This window comes from Globicephala melas, chromosome 3 (genome assembly GCF_963455315.2).
Source record: "Globicephala melas chromosome 3, mGloMel1.2, whole genome shotgun sequence".
NCBI lineage: Eukaryota > Metazoa > Chordata > Mammalia > Artiodactyla > Delphinidae > Globicephala > Globicephala melas.
The window spans coordinates 26,045,786-26,065,046 of NC_083316.1; the positions used below are offsets into that span (position 1 = coordinate 26,045,786).

The 19,261-nt window shown below is 46.0% G+C and overlaps 1 protein-coding gene across 5 annotated transcripts in view; it reads left to right on the forward strand.

Moving 5' to 3' along the window:
• Nucleotides 1–19,261, forward strand: part of PDZD2 (PDZ domain containing 2) — a 377,542-nt gene that overhangs the window by 170,727 nt on the left and 187,554 nt on the right. Inside the window, exon 1 of one of the 5 annotated variants that reach the window (XM_060295697.2) lies at nucleotides 16,377–16,964. The exons of the other annotated variants lie outside the window; for them this stretch is intronic. The gene's annotated coding sequence lies outside the window, so the exon portion shown is untranslated. Of the gene's footprint in view, nucleotides 1–16,376; nucleotides 16,965–19,261 lie in introns of those variants that run through there. 5 annotated transcript variants of the gene reach the window in all.

Below are 19,261 nucleotides of genomic sequence, written 5' to 3' on the forward strand. Positions count from 1 at the left end.
AGGTTAAGACACTTGTTGACAATAACTTGAAAGTGGCCGCTAGAAACAAAGGTGGACAGAGAAATGTGGGTGCATTCCAATTTCCTGGGCCCTCTAGAGTCCCATGTGAAGACTGCAGGGACAGGGCTTGCTTTCTTTTCTCTTGAAAGGTGTCAGTGTGGTGTGCACTGAGACAATCTGGTGAATACCTCAACTTGGACCTTGAGGGCAGCACTGACCTAGAATGTTGTTGTTCCTTAACCAGCATCACCTGAGAAGCTTACCAAACCTCCAGATAGATGGCAGCCAGGAAGAGCTGATGTGGTAGCTGGTAGAAGGGCCATGAGGCTAGAACCCACACAGACTCACCTAGTGGGCGCTGTGGCCATGGCGGCGATGTCATGAGGCCTCCCCTGGGCCTGTGTGCCTGATACTTGTGGAGCACCCTGGGGCAGGGGGAGGCCAGGTTAGCTGGCTGGCTGCAGCCCTGCCTAGAGATGAGGGGCGCCTCAGGGAGGAGAGGTTTACGGAGCGTCCGCCTCTCCTGCCTCTGATGCAGAATTTGATGCCCTGCTGGACATTTATAGGACATTTGCCTGGATGATGAATTCCATTTAATACAAAGTAACTTCAGGAACAAAAAGCACCAGAAGCTGAGCCAGATTTTGTTTCCAGGAAGAGGAAACACCTGAAAAAAGCTCCTTCTATCCCTTGAGTCCTCTTCTAGGGTCTCCAGGTCTGGAGAAGAATGTGACCAGTTAGAGCAACTGTTCCCCCTCCTCTGTTGCTATAGCCACTGGTGGCCAAAGTCTAAAGATGTGGACTAGGTCATGCTTATACCCTCCATTTTTAACTAATATACCTCTTTCATCAAAGCTTCGGCATAAAGGAGTTTCCTGGAGTTTAACATGGCTGATTTCATGACAACAAGACATCAGTTTAAAGATGAAGAACAAAAAGTTTCTTGGGGTTTCCCTGATGGCGCAGTGGTTGAGAGTCCGCCTGTCGATGCAGGGGACACGGGTTCGTGCCCCGGTCCGGGAAGATCCCACATGCCGCGGAGCGGCTGGGCCCGTGAGCCATGGCCGCTGAGCCTGCGCGTCCGGAGCCTGTGCTCCGCAATGGGAGAGGCCACGGCAGTGAGAGGCCCGCGTACCGCAAAAAAAAAACGAAAAACAAGTTTCTTGAATTTATGGACACCCTTTAAAATTCTTTTGACTCTGCCACAGAAATAGAAGGTAGAGAAATGACTGTAAGCCGTGGCTTGGTGGTGACATCTGTGTGCCTGCTCCCCAGAATGTTTCGCAGTGCTCATTCCTGGTGATTTTTTCATTTTGACATTTCAAGCCTAAAAACCGATGGGTGACCTCAGCTTGTGGAGCAAAATCAGAGTTCAGTGACTGGGAAATATATCTTTATGAGGTTTATTTTTTTCTGTTATTAGTTGTCTTAAGTAAGGAGTGATCAAAAAGAAAAAAACCCTGAACTGTCTAGGAATATTTGCTCTATAGAGATATCTGCTGGTATTTCATAACTTTGATAGCCCAGTCAGGTGGACTCAACTCTCAGTTGCTTTTGAAACAAAGAAAGAATACTCTGTGTGTTATGATTGAGAGCAGAACGATTCAAATCATGTCTGTGCTGGAGTCTGTCCAGTATACACAATTCAAAGATAATGGAGCAGAATGGTGGTCACTGATGTGTGGGTATCACTGATGCAATTATTACAGCAGGAGACCACTGCAAGTTCTTATCCCTCAAGTATCTTCTATTCCTTTCTTCTCTGTGCTGCTCTATTTAATGTTTTTACAAGTCTATCTTTTAGCCTAAGGATCTTGCCTTACTGACTAAGTGGTAAAGTTCATCTAGGAACGGTTACAGATAGCTCATCTTCTCCTTCAGTGATTTTTTTTTTTTTTTTTTTGCGGTACCGGGGCGTCTCACTGTTGCGGCCTCTCCTGTTGCGAAGCGCAGGCTCTGGACGCGCAGGCTCAGCGGCCATGGCTCACGGGCCCAGCCGCTCTGCGACATGTGGGATCTTCCCGGACCGGGGCACGAACCCGTGTCCCCTGCATCGGCAGGCGGACTCTCAACCACTGCGCCACCAGGGAAACCCTCCTTCAGTGATTTTTAAAGCTGATATTTAACATTTCATCAATAGCACTAGAAATAGCACAGTCTGGGGTTGGGTAGACATCTCTGATTAGTTCAGCGCCTAATATATAATGAAAGCTCAATAAACATTGAATAAGATAAATATTCCTTCTTAAAACGAAAGTCTCGATTCTGTGTATCCTGAATCAGTCCCATTATTTCTGGCAGAAGCATCAGTGATTGAGAACGTAGTCTTAAACCCCGGTGGATCCGGATTTGGAATTTCCATAATTGTCCACCTGAAAATAGATAGAAGTATTACACGTAAAGTGCTTTTTAATTTGCTATGTTTGCGAAAAGGCGTTCTATATTGATGTTCCCAATTTACCAGTCTGACTTATATGTTTTCAAATACATTGAAATGTATCCTTACAAAAAATAGCATGCTGGTGGTGTTTATGGAAGCTTGTTGCAGTCTTTTCTCTGTAAACAAGTAGTAATTTTATTGTTTTTGCAAAACCAAACAACATGATTTTTGCAAATTTCCACAACTCAATCTAAATCCTCCTTTCTCTCTCCCACCACGATAGTGCGCTAATGACAAAAGTGGAAGTGTAGGCAAAGGCTTTTATGATCACCTCTAGGAATACCATTTAGAAGAAGGTGTCCAGTCTATCCAGGATTATTAAAATAATATATGTTAATTCACTTTTGAAAGAAGAGGAAAGGTATATTTTAGTTAATTCCCCCAAATAAGAATCTATATAATAAGAATAATAAATATTGTATAAGAATCTATATTGAATTTTCAAACAGAATTCACATGCCTGAACTCCTCCCCCCAAATCCAGGCTCACTATGTCTTTGTTGTGCATTCTTGATGCTACACTGGTATGAAATATTCATTTTGCAGATGAGAAGGTATAAGCCCACTAGGTGAAATGACTCCTTCTGGGTCACATGATCACATGACCTGGGGGACCCCTTGCCCCCCAGGAGCTCTCACCAGGACTGGGCCCCAGCTCTGGAGGACAGGGGCCTCTCTCATGTCTCCTCCTGCACTGTTGCCAACAGCAGAAAAACAGGAAAAGGTCATCATGTTTGAGTTCCTTCGATTTGCTTTCAATTCCTTTACTCCCCCACTGAGGTCATCTTTGTGGACTAGCTCTGTTTCCAGGGTGTACAGAATCTTAATTTATCATCCCAATTCTCTGGAAGAAGACTTAAGAGTTCAGAGCACACAGAAAGACGAATGTTTGCCTTGGGGATCTTTCATCATTTTATCCTTAGTAATGACCGGAGGAGAAAAGGGGTTTGCTCAGAAGTTATAAATAGTCATGCAGAGAGAAAATGTCGTAAAACAAAACAGATTTTAAGAACTCGGCGGTGGTGTTCTAGAGTGAATAATTGAAAAATCTTTGGATTAACGTTGATGATCAAATCATGAGCAGATTTAAGATTTAGAACTCAGATCTTCTGCCTAAAAGCCAGGGCTGATGGAACCTGAGCTTTTAGGTGGCAGGGAGGAATATAATTTTTATTTTCAAGAAGCTCATTTTATTCTGAAGCTTTCTTTGACTGAAAGAAAAACTTGAAAGTTTAATTATTACATTGGGCTTTGAAAATGCCATGACTATTTATATCTTTCCTCCCCCAATATGTGTCCAAGGTGTAGTCATGTTCATTATATTTTTGAAGACTTGTTTTGATTTACAAAGTTCGTATTTGTTATCAAAATGAAAAATATTTAAAATGATAAGGGCAGTGCATACTCAATTCAGTAAGACAAAAAGAAGAAAGTGACCACCTGTAATCCCACTACCCAGAGGTAACCACTGTTAGCATTTGATGTATTTTCTTCCGAATGCACGAGCATGCACGCACGCACGCGCGTGCACACGCACACACACACCACTGCAAGAATGGTTTGTCTGGTTGGGCTACATGTGTCTGTTTAAAAGCATAAACTTAATCTGAATCCTATCACTTACGAAATGTGTAACGATGGGCAGTTTCTTAACCCCACTAAACCCAGGTTTCCCTAACTGTAAACTGTAGGAAAGAACAATTCCTGACGCCTAAGGTGATGGGAGAGTGAATGAGCGTATGCATGTAAAGGCTTATCACAGTGTCTGACACAGTGAGCAGTCAACAGATGGGAGCCATTGTTAGCTTGTAACTTTCTCTTGTCGCTTCAGAAAACATGTAACTCAAGCAGCCTGTTGGTAACTCTGAGAAACTACCCAGTTCTCATCAATTTCATCTCTACCTTAGTGAGCATTTGCATAGATGTGAACACAGGTTAGATTCCTTTTAGAGTCACTGTTAATAATAATGCGTCTGCATACTGCAGGCTCTGTGCCGGCACTCCACGCGTGTCAGCACGGTGACAGCTCACAACACCTCTTCGCCATAACCGTCATTATCCTTAAATATAGATGAGAGAATTCAGGCTGGCAAAGGAGAGACAGGATCCAAACCCAGGCCCCTTTTTCTTCCTGGGCTGCTCACCCTGACACAGCCCCGTCCGAAATCCCAAGCACATCCTTCCAGAAGTGCTGGGATGAGTCTGAAAGCAACTTCCTGGCCAGGGTCCAGCTGGTTCCTAATAGAGCAACAGCTATCTGCTAGGCAAGGAAGGCACCTGGACCAGAAATCAGGAAACCGGGTCTCTGGAAGTTCCTACATCCTTCTCATTGCATTCTTTTCCTTTGGAGAGGGTGTAATAATTATCTATCTTACCTTTCTCGTGGGGATGAGGTGATAGAGGAAAGTGATGATACCTAATAATATGATGGAAGTTGTAAATAGCAATGACATTCTCTACCTCTCTACCACCATGGCTGTCCTTAAGGATGTTCTCCTGGTAATTCAGTGTATTTCCCCCTTGTTACATTAAGGACTCTTTCCTGATCTCACCAGTATCATTCCTTCCTAACCAGCCCACCCAGGGAGCATCCGTATCTCATCAGATCTTGACCGCTACTCTGGTTCCCTCTCTGAGTTTTATCCACAGTCTCCCTTAATCCCAATTACTCTCTGTGAAAATTGGAAAGTAACTGCAGAGTTATAGCTCCCCTTCCTGTCCTTTCCCCCAGACATACATTTATAAATGGGTCAAACTCTCCACTTCTGGCATAATGTTAAATGTGCCCTTTTTGTGGCGCAATTTGTAAAGAGTATGGCTTTTGTAAACAACATGATTTAGATGTCCCCTGGGACTCTGGGAGGAATCCATTTTTTTCATTTGTGAGAAAATTGTTCAGGGCTTTATCTGGTCCCTTGCTTTTCCCAACTAGGACCTTCTCCAGCTACTGGAGAGCCATGGTGGACCAGATCAGAACTAGGGTTGGGATCCTGGAGTTGCTTTTCTGGAAGGACTTCCTAGAGTTGGAGAGCACGGGACAACACTAACCGTTCAGTGTTTCCTTAATGTAGTTCACTGACTTGTAAAGAGGAGAGGTTTTGATATATCATCATAAGACAGAACAAGTCAAGGTGAAGCCCTCGATTGAATGGTAATTGCTTGGGAAGGGAAGAAAGGTCAAAGTGGCTGAACTTCATGATGCAAAGAGTGATCATGGGAAGAGAATTCTAAACCAAGCCAGCGAGGTTGGACAGAGGCGAGGGACTTCAAGGGAGCTCTAAAGATGATTGCAAACCTATCCTTGTAAGAAGACGTCCGTCAGAGAGAGAAACAGAGGACACAAAGGATATTTTCAAGGGTCCCAAGTTTTAACAGTTTATGTGTTTTGTTTTCTGCATAGTTATTTGCCTATGAAGTGTAGATAGGATTTTTATAAAAACTGAATAGCAAGTACAAACTAAGGTTGTCAAACTTAGCAAATAAAAAGTTCCATACAATATTTGGGACTAAATACTAAAAAAGTATTCATTTTTCACCTAAAATTTTAATGTTAGTGGGTCTCCTATATTGTATCTGTCAACTTTAGTACAAACCTGTGGAAGGAAGGGCAGCAGCCCCAAGGAGATGAAGACCCCTGGGGAAAGCAGTAATCTCTAGGATACTGCCCCCTTTTAACTCTACTACAGAGTCTATAGAAGCCCTTCGGGGTAACTCAGTGCTCACTCTTGGAAGCCAGCTGACAAGGCTGAGGGTTGGGCCAAGCCTGGAGGCGGGTAGTGGCTACAGTGGGTTTTCTGTTTCTGAGTTTGTCCTGGCCCAGGCCCAGTTCTCAGGGGTAGGTCAAAGTAGAAGACCCCTGTGGGCTGCAACGAGTCCAGGGAATTTGGGCTGGTCCAGGGAACAAGGCAAGGGGAGCACGGAGTGGGAGCTTGATGGTACAGGCAAGGGAGGTAGAGACAGGGACGTGCTATTATGTCCTTGAAGGGAAAACATCGAATCATGGGCAGTTGACAGGAATACATTTCACGGGATTAAGGCTGGGTGGGATTCTCTGCCAGGTTAGCCGGAGTTCATGAATGCCTCTCGCAGATGGTGGGACTGTTTTGTTTTTATACGTAAATTATGACATGGATTTAGGAAATCAGATGGGACGGAGTCACTGCTTCACATAAGTGAGGTCATCCCTGGGGGAGTTTCAAGATGCTGGGGAGGGGCACTTTAAGCCGACCTGTGTGAAGTCTTGACTGTGAAATGGGGGAATGAGCTAGGCTGTAGTGAGAGAAAAGGACAGTGTAAGATGTTCAGGAGGCTGTGAAGACTAAAAATCAAAGTGAAGTGAAGTGGGGGTCGCCCTACACCTTGGAGTGACCAAATGTAAAAGAGGTACAGTAGTTGCTGAGGAGATTTTTACAGGCAGCGAGGCGGGGTGGCGGCGGGGGTCTGGCGGTGAGGAACCCAGCAAAAGGAAATCCTTTTTGTAATTAAGGAATTCTGTCCTTCAAAAGGCACCACCAACCCCTTACTGCGAGTTTCATCCCCTGGGAGCACTAAGGCTCTAGAGATGAGTAAATTCCAGTTTCGGCACTCAAAGGACTGCCAGTCTAGCCGAGGCAGAGAGCTGTAGACAGAGCCATGCTGGAGTTTTATCAGAGATATAGGGAAAGTACGGGCCCGCAGAGACTCCCCTAGGCCAGGCGCCATCTTGTCTTGCCTGGGTGCATACAACAGCTTCCTCACCCCTGTCCTTGCCTCCATCCAACTGGCCTCCCCGGAGCCAGCATGATCGTCTGACATGGAAATCCGTTCATGCATTGCTCTGCCAAAAGCCCTTCAAGAATGAAGCCCAAACCACTTCCTCACAAAGCCCTGCTTCTCCAGCCCCTGTCCAGTTTTCCACTCTCCTCACTCCACCTCCAGCCGACCCCACTTGCAGCCAGGCTGAACCTCTGTGAACTCAGAGCACGGCGCCCGTGTCTGTGCTCTGGACCTTTGCACTTAGCAGTTCCTCTTCCCGGAGTCATTTCTTCATCGTGCTAATGCCTGCTCATCCCCATGTTTCAGCTTCCAGTCACGTCTTCCGGAAGCCTTCCCTGACCTTCCAGGTCTAATTAGGTGTCCCTGATGGACTTCTTATAGCCCCGGAACTTAGCAGTTAGCCCACACTGCATTGGAACTAACGCCTGTTGCTGTATTTGTCCTGCCACCATCTCTAAGCTCACTGGACCCACGGTCTGTGCCGCTCATCAGTGTTTTCTCAGAACCTAGTGTGGCCCTTGGCTCGATAATTCATACCCTAAAGTAAACTCATTTGCTAAGTTAGACTTTTTCAGGGTGTTGGAAGAGACTCGTCCAGGTTCTCTTAGGTGATTGGAGTCTATCAAAAGGATCTCCTCTGTGTGCAGGCAACTAGAGGGTTCCTCAGAGCTCTGGAGTGGACATGAGTCATCAAGACGGCCTTTGCAGCAGCGGGGGATTTTGAGCTTAGTGTCGAATGTTCTCCAAGAGACCAGGGTAGGGAAGAGGGTGTTGCCCGAGCCAATTGGCCGCTCACAGCTGTCGGGTTCTTTTGTTAAACATCAGTAGCCTCCTATTATCAGGACAGGTTGAGAACGCCACAGCCTCAGTGCCAGGTGGTAGGTTACCATGAAAGCAAGTCCTTGACTCCTGCCATGCTTAGAGCAGGTGTTAGCAAGTAGGCACAGAAATAGTCCTACCCCCTGCTTGGGTAAATTTGGTACATCTCCCCTGCTGTTCTTGTTGGCGCTCCATTGGGCCCCTTCCCAGCAGGTCCACTCTGAAGGGCATGCAGTAGTCCTCTGTGGGCAGAATCACCTGATTTTATCATCAGGCCCAGTGACAGAATCCTCCGTTAACTGGTAGGACCCCAGACATACGGAGTCCCTCTGCCGAAGCACCACACCCTGGACTCTTACAGCTCAGCAGGCAGCGACAGAGGTGGCTGTATGAACCGTTCTAACCAACTTATCTTAAAAATTTCTCATTCCACGGAGGAAAAACAGTATTTCTAACCTTCATTTCAGTAACTGCAGAACCTTGTGCTGCAGATTTAGGTAGTGACATTTCAGATGTCTGCTGCTGGATGGACTTTGATAAGTGTCCTTCAGATGCCAGCTCAGCCTCTGGAGTGTAGATTACAGCTGTCATCGCTTGATAGCCTATATCAAAATATTTTAAAATAAATCTCAGACAATATAAAGAATGGATAGGGACTTTCCAGGCAAGGGACAGACATAAGCAAAGCTCATGAGTGAATTACAGGTAACCTTTTCTTAGTTGATGTGAGTTAAGCCCATGTAAATAGACCTGAAGGAACTTAAATGTCAGAGATTCTTTCCCATTAAGGTCCATAAGAGTGGCCTGGCATCTTTTTTCATTTGTACAGTGGGAATAATAATAGTATCTCCCATATGCATATGGGGGGGAGGATTAAAAGACAATACAGAGAAGAGCTTGGCATGATCCCTGGTGTACAGTAAATGCCCAATAAACATTAGCTACAATAGTTTTTACTGTTGTTGTTGTTAATACTAAGATAGTAATAGTTGTTTTCCCAGTGCCTAAACCAATACCTGATTCACAGTAGGCACTCAATAAGTAGTTTCAGGAATGAATGGTTTTTGTTTTTGTTTTTGGCCGCCCCGCACGGCATGCAGTTTCTTAGTTCCCTGACCAGAGGTTGAACCCACGCCCCCTGCAGTGGGAGCACGGAATTTTAACCACTGGACTGCCCGGGAAGTCCCAGGAATGAATGTTTTGTATTCATTCATTCAACAACTATTTACTGGGCCCAGTGCTAGGCCCTTGGAATAAAATAGTAAACAAGGCCGCAGTCTCTAAGGGTAATCAGACAAGTGAATGGGCAGTGGGGATGCTATTGAAGCTGTAAGGAGGGCCTCAAATATATTCCAGGGGAGGCTCAGGGTGGGATCCCCAGAGGTGATGTCTGAGCTGAGCCCAGAGAGGCGAATAGGAATTGATTAGAGGTGATTCCGGAAGGTGGTTAGAGTGTGGAGGCCAATCCCAGCTTAGATGTGTTAGGCGCCCAAGGCAAGATCTTTCTTACAGTTCTGGGCAGGTAATTTAGTTCAGGTATTTAGTTCATATCCCTGATATGCTTCAAGATGCCTGGAAACTCAAATTAAGTTTTAGATTTTCTCATATCCAACCACACTAAAATCATTCATGGATTCTGACTGTAAAAGACGGAGAGTTCTTAAATTCTTCTTAAGAACTTAAGAAGCAGATGTTGCCACCAAGTCTGGAGAATGGGAGATGGAAGGGATCTTTTGGTTTTCTGGTTTGTGTTAATGTTATTTATGCTATATCCAGGAGTGTAGGCTTTTATTCTTGGGCTTCCAGTTCTTGCAACCGATCTTACTGAACCTGTTGAAGACCTCAGGTAATCACTACATGCCCTTTTTGCTTCCACTGTGTTTTTTAATCCATGTTCTAGATGAGAGTTCACTTGATTGGGCCCCAGGTTGTCTGTGGTTGCTGCAGGGGTGGGTGGGTAATGGACTAGGGTAGAGAGTTAAATAAATTCTTCCATGGCCTTCTGGCTGTTTCACCGTATCTTTGGGGTAGAAGATAGAATCAGATGAGGGAGCATTTGTAGGCTGATAGCCAAGTCACCTGGGAAGCCACCAGTGAGGAGGAGCTGGCCTTTGTCTAAGTTCTTCAGCTTTCCTAGGACCAACATTGACATCACTTTCACTGGGCTCAGGCCCCCAGTATTATATTGGGTTTATTTCAGATTTTCAGGTTCCTTTCATTGTGCATGGATATTTGAAGTTTCTGGTTCTAGGTTAATTAACTCCCACTTGAACCCCTGCCATGACTAGACCACACTCTCAAGTGTTTACTAGCAAAGTATCTTAGAACTCATACATTCACTTACCCATTTGTCCAAAGGTTTACCCAACGAAGATTTACAGAACACCTCCCAGAAGCACAGTACCGTGAAAAATAAGGAAAGGAGAGAGAATGGCAACTTTTATTGTTGATAAATTTTTAATAGCTCGCGGTGGGGTGTCTCGACCTCAGTACCCTTGCTACTGACATTTTGGATGGATAATGCTTTGTTGTGGGAGCCTGGTCCGTGCTTTGTAGGATGTTTAGCAGCATTGCTGGGCTCTACCCACTAGATGCCAGTAGCCCCCCTCCCCACAGCTGTGACTATCAAAAATATCTCAACATTGCCAAATGTTTCTTGGGGGTCAAAATAGCTGCTGGTTGAAAATCACTGGCTTACGATATCAGGCATCATCCTATACTGTGTGCTTCATTTTCTCATTTAATCTCCCCTTTTCAGCAAGCCTGTAAGGAATATAGTTTGAATACGAGAATAGGAAGTGTTAAATGACTTACCCAGAGTTCCATGCGTAGTAATTACAGGATTTGGACTTTAAATCTAGGTCTTCCTTATTGTACTATATCCCCAGACTGCCATGCAACACATAGTCCTAACTCCAAGGAACCTAACACCCAGCTGGAGAGATGTGATATGAATCAAATAAGTTACAGTTGCGTTCATTGCAGAATAAGTGATGAGAGCACGCAGGAGCGAGGCGCACTAGGGGAGTCACAGGTCACATCCTGCAGAGGTTAGAATGCTCTTGGAATATCTGTGGGTAAACACTTTGACTTGGATAGTGATTTTGTGTTGAGCAGTGACAGGAGGTGAGATTTGGAAGGGTAGCATTGGACAGCAGTTAAGAGGAAGAGCTGGTTCCAGATGCAATCTTTTTGAGTTCCAGTTCCTCTGCCTACTAGTTGTGTGACCATGAGCTAATTTAGGTAATCTTCTGGCCCAGTTTTGTTGCCTGTAGGATGGGTTGTAAATAATAGTACGTAGTCTTAAGATTGTAATAAGGATTTAATGAGTTACTACATAAAGGGCTTAGAACAAGATCCAGCATCCAGTAAGTGCTCAATAGATGCTAGCAAGTTAGTACTTGATTCTGTTGGACTTCAAGCGTCGGACTTCAAATACTGTAAATAATGGGAGCTTTTGAATCAAGGCCTGCAAAGATGCTCCACAGGTATTGCAGTCCCCCTTCCTGTGTTCATGGCAAGATCATAAATTGGTATCTTTGGGTCGGAAACCAGTCTCTGGCTCTAGACCTTCTCCTAGAGTACCAGTTCAAATGGTTCAACACCTCTGTGGGCGCTTTGGGTTTGAAGCATCGAAGACATCTTTGCAACAGAGATTCAAAGAGGGGAAGAGGCAGCTTGGACATCTGTTCAGACATTCATTCACTCATCCATCCATTCAATCAACATTTACTGAATACCTTTTTTATTCTGGGCATCACGTTTCTATTAACTACATCTGGAATGCCAGTAAGTCACCCCTCTGCCCATGTGTCGGCTGCAAGTTTATTGGATAGAATTGTCACTGTTTAGTTTTAAGACAATTCAAAGTTATTTCTGTGGCTTGTGTTAAAATCCTGAGGTTTCTTCTCATGCTCCCCTTGGTACCACTGCTGGGCTTCGTATTTATGGAGATCTGATGGCCCTGGATGTGGTTGGGGATCTTCTTCTGGGAATTTCCTCCTTCTTCCTCTCTCCAGCTTTTTATAGCTACATAAGGTTTAGATCTGTTAGCAAACACTTGGGTAATTATGCCCCTCTCTGTTTATAGACTCAGGATAAATTGTCCTAATGGGAAAATATCTGTCCTTTGGCGTAATTTGGACCGGCTTTTAATTTTTTGTTTGTGTGTGGTTCGTTTGCCTTTCTAAAAATCATTTTGATGTCTGTTTCACTTATGAATCATCTATTGTTGATATACAACAGCACTCAATAAACCCCACTAAAAATCTTTTCTTGATCTAAAAGTAGTTGACGCTGGGAAAATGCGACCCATACATATGCCTTTCTCATGGATGCTGAATTAAAGGAAACAGTTGGATTTTAAAACTCTTAGGGAACATCTGATAAGAGGCCCATAGAAATGACCCACCAGGGCCTTAATCACCAGCATGCTGGAAAAACTCAATTCAGCTCAGTTTGCCTTAAAGCATCAAAGTCATACTACATTTGTATTCATTCATTCAACAGTCATGGAACACTTAACTATAAGCAAAGTTAGAGTATAGATGAATAGCTAAGTGTTTCTAATTAATAAAATAGAGATGTACTTTGATTCGATTTTTAGCTTTGTGGGAGATAGCAAGGCATACTTCTGATCAAAAGGCAAAGTCAGTCCTTCCTTCCTCTGCTATGCAACTGTGCTTCCCAGGCAGTGTAAACCTGTAGAAGACTTGGTTTTTAATCAGTTTGGGCCAACAAGAATAAATACTTCTTTTTGCAATGTTTCCTCCCTCTCAAGAGCTAAAAATAATGAATGAGAGGCAGTGGTGTAACAGTTAAGCACACCCTTTTGATTCAGACTAAATGGGTTTGAATTGGGACTCCAACATTTACTAGCTGTGTTACTTAACCTCATTGTGACTCAGTTTCCTTGTGTTAGAATAAGGCTAATAATTATATCCACTTTACAGGGCTACTACAAAAAATAAATGAGATAGACAATCTACATAAAGTAGCTAGCACAGTGCCCAACATAATTATAGGAAGAGTTTAATAATTCATAGCTATTATTATCATTATCATCATCAACTAATATTTGTGTGCTCACTAAACAAAACGTAATGCTGTCCTGGGACTTTCCTGGCAGTCCGGTGGTTAAGACTCTGTGCTTCCAATGCAGGGGCTGTGGGTTCAATCGCTGGTCGGGGAGCAAAGATCCCACATGTGGCACTGCAAAAAAAAAAAAAAAGGTAATGCTGCCTGTGTATAGAAACAATATAGAGGAGTGAATCTATAAAATATGCTTATCAGTGTCTGAAGCTGGGCGTATTTTTAGAGATACCCACCCAATAAACAAAGGTCCGATGAGATGTGGGCATATGTTTTAAGAGAGAATGATATTCTTTTGGCACTGTGTTTCTGAATTAGGGAACGTGTATGCTTAGGACGATTGCAGGCCCCCCCCACCCCACCCATTCAATGGAGTAATGAGGACTACTGCAGCCCTAGAAGGGAAGGAAAGGAGTTCTCCAGCCTGGCTTCTGCCTAAACACACAAGACTATCACTGGGATGGAGTCTGAGAGGTGAAGATTGCACAGTGATGTCAATGTCAAGTCAGTGACCATTAGCATCAAGCACGTCTTGTGTCTGACCCAAATTTTAGTGTTGCACTTTGAGTCTCTTACCTCTTCTGTCTTCTGCAGAGATGAAGAACAGCTGGTCGGTGTCCTCTTTATAATAACCTTTCAAGTGGGAGGAGAAGACTGTTAAGTTTGCCTTTAGGCAGTTTTTCACTCTAGACTAAACAACTCCAAATCCTTTAACCTTTCCTCATAGGTTCTATTTTCTGTCTCTTTAATCATTTTGGTTTTCCTCTGGAACCTTTCCAGTGTCTCCACATTGCCCTTAAAATAAGGGGCCTCAGACTGGACCTACCACCCTATTAAGAGTCTATCCGCTGCCAAATTCTTTATTATGGGGGAGAGAGAAATGGGGAGAGACACTTTTCCTTTCATGTCAGACTCCCACCAACTGAACTCACCCCACTGCCGTGTTGCCTATTTCTTATCAGTACAACACAGATTCCTATTAAATGCACAATCATCTGTGATCCTCACATCCTTGTCAGTTATTCTCCAATCTAGATATTAAGCCCCGTTTGTGCCTGCCATTTTGATCATCGCCCCTCAGGATACTACTTTTGTAATCAGCCATCATGCTGAACTTGAAACTGTTTTACATGAAACATTTCCTTCATGTGTTGAAGCCAATTTGGATTCTCTTAGCATATTGGCAATTCCCATTCAAATTAATATTACTTGTAGGCTCTGGGTGTGCATAGAGCAGTTTTAAGTATTATTTAAACCAGACCTAGGATAAAGTTGGAGGCCACATTTTAAGCACCCTTGTTTACTGAGCCACTGATCTCTTTTCCAGTCTCCAGTGAAACCCAGTGAGGGAAAAGACAGACCAGATCATATCTTTCTGGCCTGCTGATGAGAATGTCATATGCATTCAAAAGCTTTCCTGCAATTAAGATATTATACAGATGTGGTCAAATTTTAATTCTCAGCACATACACACCCTAAACGGAGCTTAGACACAGAGTGGTGGAGGAAGAGGGGAATATTTATTTGCGTTATGCTTAAAATCAGCATTGATTTGCACATCATAAATTACGTACCAGATGGAAGGGGTAGAGAAAGTTAGAAGAAAACTGTCAGTGGAGAAAGCAATCAGAAGGAAGAAAGGGAGCACTTCTGAAATTATTATTCGAAGATTATTCAATTTGAACCTAATTCCCATAAAGCTTCTCAGATACCGAGATGCCACATAAAAGTATGCTAATGAGTCCACCAGGACTACCACCTCCTGGCAGAAGAGAGGAAAAGGGGAAGTGGGGAGGAACTAACATTCTCTGGGACCCTTATAATATTTGTAAGGCAGTCACTTTCTATTAGAGAGTTCTGATACACGTGGCTTTTTCTAAAACCATCAGTTTAACTTGCTTTGACCCAGGAATTACCGTATTTTGAGGACTGGCTTGCAGAGCTTGTTCTCACTGGGCACGTGTACTGTTCTCCTAAACTCCATTGTCATTGTTGGTTGCCATGCCATACCACTTTGAGATATACTTTAGCCTGGGGTTTTGTTTCCTATTAGTACTTCCAAAGGAGGAACGCCACAGCCTGGCATTCCTGCCCGTGTCTGTGTTTGCTGTTGTGCCAACCTGAATGAAGCAACTGGGGGTAATTTCAGGACTGGCGATTATGATAATTATTTACCACGTGCTCCGCTGGCTGCCTCCGAGAGTGGGTAGATGTCCAGGCCAGCCTGGACGTGGGTTGGCCCCTCCCAGATTCTAATTACCCTTTCCAGTGGCAATAATGGTCCCGAGAGCGGAAGCCTTCTTTCGCCTCTTCCTTTTTAATTAATTGCTTTGAATTCTACCAGATCTGTCTATTGCAGAGCTGCTGGATGCCCAGGAAGAGAACCATAGCTTAGAGACATAGGGGTGGACAGTAGGACTGGGACAAGAGTCTGGCATGAACCCCGAGGGGGCGGGGGTGAGGGTGTGTGCCTGTGTGGCGCAGGGCTTCAGGCTGTGGGGAGATCTGTGCCCTTCAACCACAGGCGGTCCCCATACCTCCAGCTCCCCCTGCGAGCTCCAACCTGGATCCCTTTCCAAGCTAGGTGAAAATGTGTTTTGAGCAGAAGTTCCTTAATCGTTTGAGGTTTGGCACAGCGATGCTTTTCCTTTTCAACAAGTGTTCAAAGTGGGAAAAAGGAATAAAATACAATTGAAGTTTTGAAAAGCAACCTCTTCGCAGATCTCACTTCAACCCCCACCCCCCTCTCTGCCAGCCCCCATCCCTGCTCTAAGAAAAGCAAGCACTCTTTTCCTGTCTTCTTTGTATTCCCATTAATTTAAGACAGGAAGCCCTCAGAGGGTGTGATGTAAACAATTCGGCCTCGTGGGTCGGGCTTCCTCATCAGTTTGCAGCTGGAGATATGGCTACGCGGCCCAAGCCCATTCATGCCTCTCTGGGGGATGACTTGTTGACTGAACCACGCAGAAGACGGGAGGGGCGCGGGATCGGGAGAAGGTGTAAAGGAAATGCTTCAGTTGTGCAGTCACCGGCGCTTGTAATTCAACAGTGGTAAATTCGGTTTCTCCAGCAGAAGGAATCTGACTGCAGCCCTCTGGAAAGTCGTCTGATACCCTGCCCGGCGTGTGATGGTTGTGATTGTAGTTCGGGGCTCCCCGCCACCCCACCCCCAGTAAGAACCCGCGCAGCTGCTGATTATGAAACGGAGTGGTTATGAAATGAATTGAAGTCGGGGAGGTGGAGCTTCTCGCGGCGGCTGGAGGGAGAACTTCTGACCGGGCGAGGGTAGCTGGGTAGGGCGTCTTCTCCTCAAACCTGCTCCCAGTTACGGCTGGAAGCACCGCAGCAGTTGATACAAGCAAAGGTGTCTGCGTCAGAAACCCCAAACTCCCTGAAACCTCTCCGGGGCGGTTTCCTTTTTCCCTGCGAGGGGAGTGACCGGGGAAGGGGTTCTGGAATGCCGTGAGTTTTGACAAGTGAGCAGGGAAGTGACGAGCCGAGCCGGGATTCCATTACAGTCTTTTCATAACCTCCCAACCGGGGCTGGAGGAGGGAGGAGGGGATCCTCCCACAGACCTGCAGCGCTCGCAGGCTAGCCGTAGGGACTCCTGCAGCAACCATGCTCCAGAAGGACCGTCGGGGGGCGCACCGGGGAGCCGTGTCCCAGGCCGGGCGCCCGCGCTGAGCAGCCCCGCCCGCGGCCAGCAGGTGATTAGACTCAGGCTCGGCCCCGGGGCGTGTGAGCCCAGCCCGGGAGGATTACCCGGGGCCAGCTGCTCCTGACCGAGCCTCCACCGAAGGCGTCGAGAGGAGAACCACCCCCCCGCCGCCCCCCCGGAAGGTGACTTCACAACTGGAGGTAGGAATCGGCTTAGCAAACAAAAAGCTCGGGCGTCCCCATCCGATCCGGGTTGGGGTGCGGATCGAGGCTGCATCCACAGATGTGGAAATTGAGCCGCAGCCTCCGAGAAACGCGGCAGCCAACTAACGCCCGCGGTATTGATCTCGCAGATGACTTGGGTGTCTTGTTTTTGGCTTGGGGGATTTGCGTGTTTAGAGACGGTTTGTGCTCCTTGGGAGGAGTAACCGACATGGAACTGGTTTGTCAATTACTAGACAGAAGGAGGCGCCCGGAGTGTGTGTGAGCGGCGGGGCGGGGAGCGCTGGGGGGTTGGGGGAACCAGGCACAAGTCCGGAGGGGCTCCAGAGCCACGCTTCTTACAGTCACCTCAGAGAAGAGGTGCTGAAGCCCAAGAAGGGAGAGGCGGTGTCCAGCATCCCAGGCAGCTGTTACACTGTCCTCATCCCCGCGCCCGCCTCTGTCTGTGACTAGCAGGGGATGAATCTGGGGTAGAGAAAAGCTGCGGCTTCTCCCAGCAGGAACTGTTTGTGATCCCTCAAATGATCATAATCTCCTCTGGAGACAGATCTTGGCCCTAAACTACTAAACAGCCTGCTTGGACAACTCCCCCAACCCTGATTCACAAAATGTTTTGGTTGTAGTATCCACAAATCAAAGATTTTAAAGATGAAGGCTGTTCGCGGAAAGAATGACGTTTTCTGTCATGCCGCAATTCTCTAGTAAGCAGTTTGTAAACACTAGGAGTGAAATAAGTCAAATCTTGTCTCATGAGATGGGGGGTGGGTAAAGAGGAGGGACCTACAGCTGTCACCCTGGGAACCAGTTCCTGCAGAACAGATTCCGTGTATGTAAATAGTAAACGCCTTTCATAAAAATAGGTCAGGCTGAGTTTCATATGGTCGGGGGGTGGCATAAACTCTAAATAATGTGGAAGTATCTTTAAATACACATAAAATATAGTACTTTCAGACTTCGCACTCCTATACTGTTCTGCAAGTCTAAATTCACTTTGCAAATGAACCGAAAAGTAAGGTACAAGGGGATCTCCCTACCGCCAAAAGTTCATCTGGCAGTCATATCCTCACTAACCTGTAGACAAACGTGGCACTCTTCTCTTACTGAGGTGTTAACAGGACCCACCCACGGTTAGTTGCCTTCAGGACTGCTAGTCAAACCCATTGTCCCTCAGGTGCTGCCCTGGGGACCCGTGAGTACGGTGGGCTTTGGGAAACCAGGCCAGTGTCAGGTTCTAAAGGAAAGAAAAGAGTCCTCAGAGTGTGTCACACACAGAAGCAACAGAAATAGGATGTACCAGGGAAAGTGATGGGGAAACCAACGTGGACTCAGAGTCTCAGGCTTGCCCGTGAGCTTTCAGCCTTGATCTCTGTGAGCCAGCACGGCTGGGCGTAATTGTCTGAGGAGATAGAGTCAATCTCTTCCTAATCTAGGGGGAAAGGAAGACAGCCGGCCTAAAGAGCAGTAAGGTGTTCCACAACTGCCTATCTGTTTGCCTTCTCTCTCCCGTGAGTTGCCTGACACCACCCTTGGCGCAACTCCCTTTTTTTTCTTTTTTCTTTTTTTGCGGTACGCGGGCCTCTCACTGTTGTGGCCTCTCCCGTTGCGGAGCACAGGCTCTGGACGCACAGGCTCGGCAGCCATGGCTCACGGGCCCAGCCGCTCCGTGGCATGTGGAATCTTCCTGGACCGGGGCATGAACCCATGTCCCCTGCACCGGCAGGCGGACTCTCAACCACTGTGCCATCAGGGAAGCCCCGCAGCTCCCTTTAATCCTCTGTTCCTACTGATCTCCATAACTGCAGGCAGGTCACACTTAAGAATTGTTTCCTTGAAAGGAAAGAGTGGCCCCATTCCTGCCTGTTTCCCGGGCCATCGAGTTCTCATCTCCCCTGCTCTGCCAGGTGTTCAGCCTTTGCTGCCTTCGTCAACTCTTCTCCGTTTCCCAGAGAAAGCGAGTACCTTTGCCGCCTTCTAGAAGCGGGTTCTCCTGATCTTTGCCTGAGTTTTCATTCTGGAATCTGATTCATTGCCTGAGCTTCCCTTCCTTCCTTATCAAAGCTATACATATACATAATTTTAAAGCCAGATAGTTCTACAAGACTTGTAACTAGAAAGAGCAGTCACTCGGCCCACCTCTCTCCAGCCTCAACTCCTGTGCCCCAGAGGCAACTGCTTCAACTCTGTCAGTGTTTCAGAGTAGCAGGTGCGTCCTGATCCTCCTGGTTCATCCCCCTCGCAGAGCCCTCTGGCCTCCTTCGCTCTGGATTTGCTGCTCT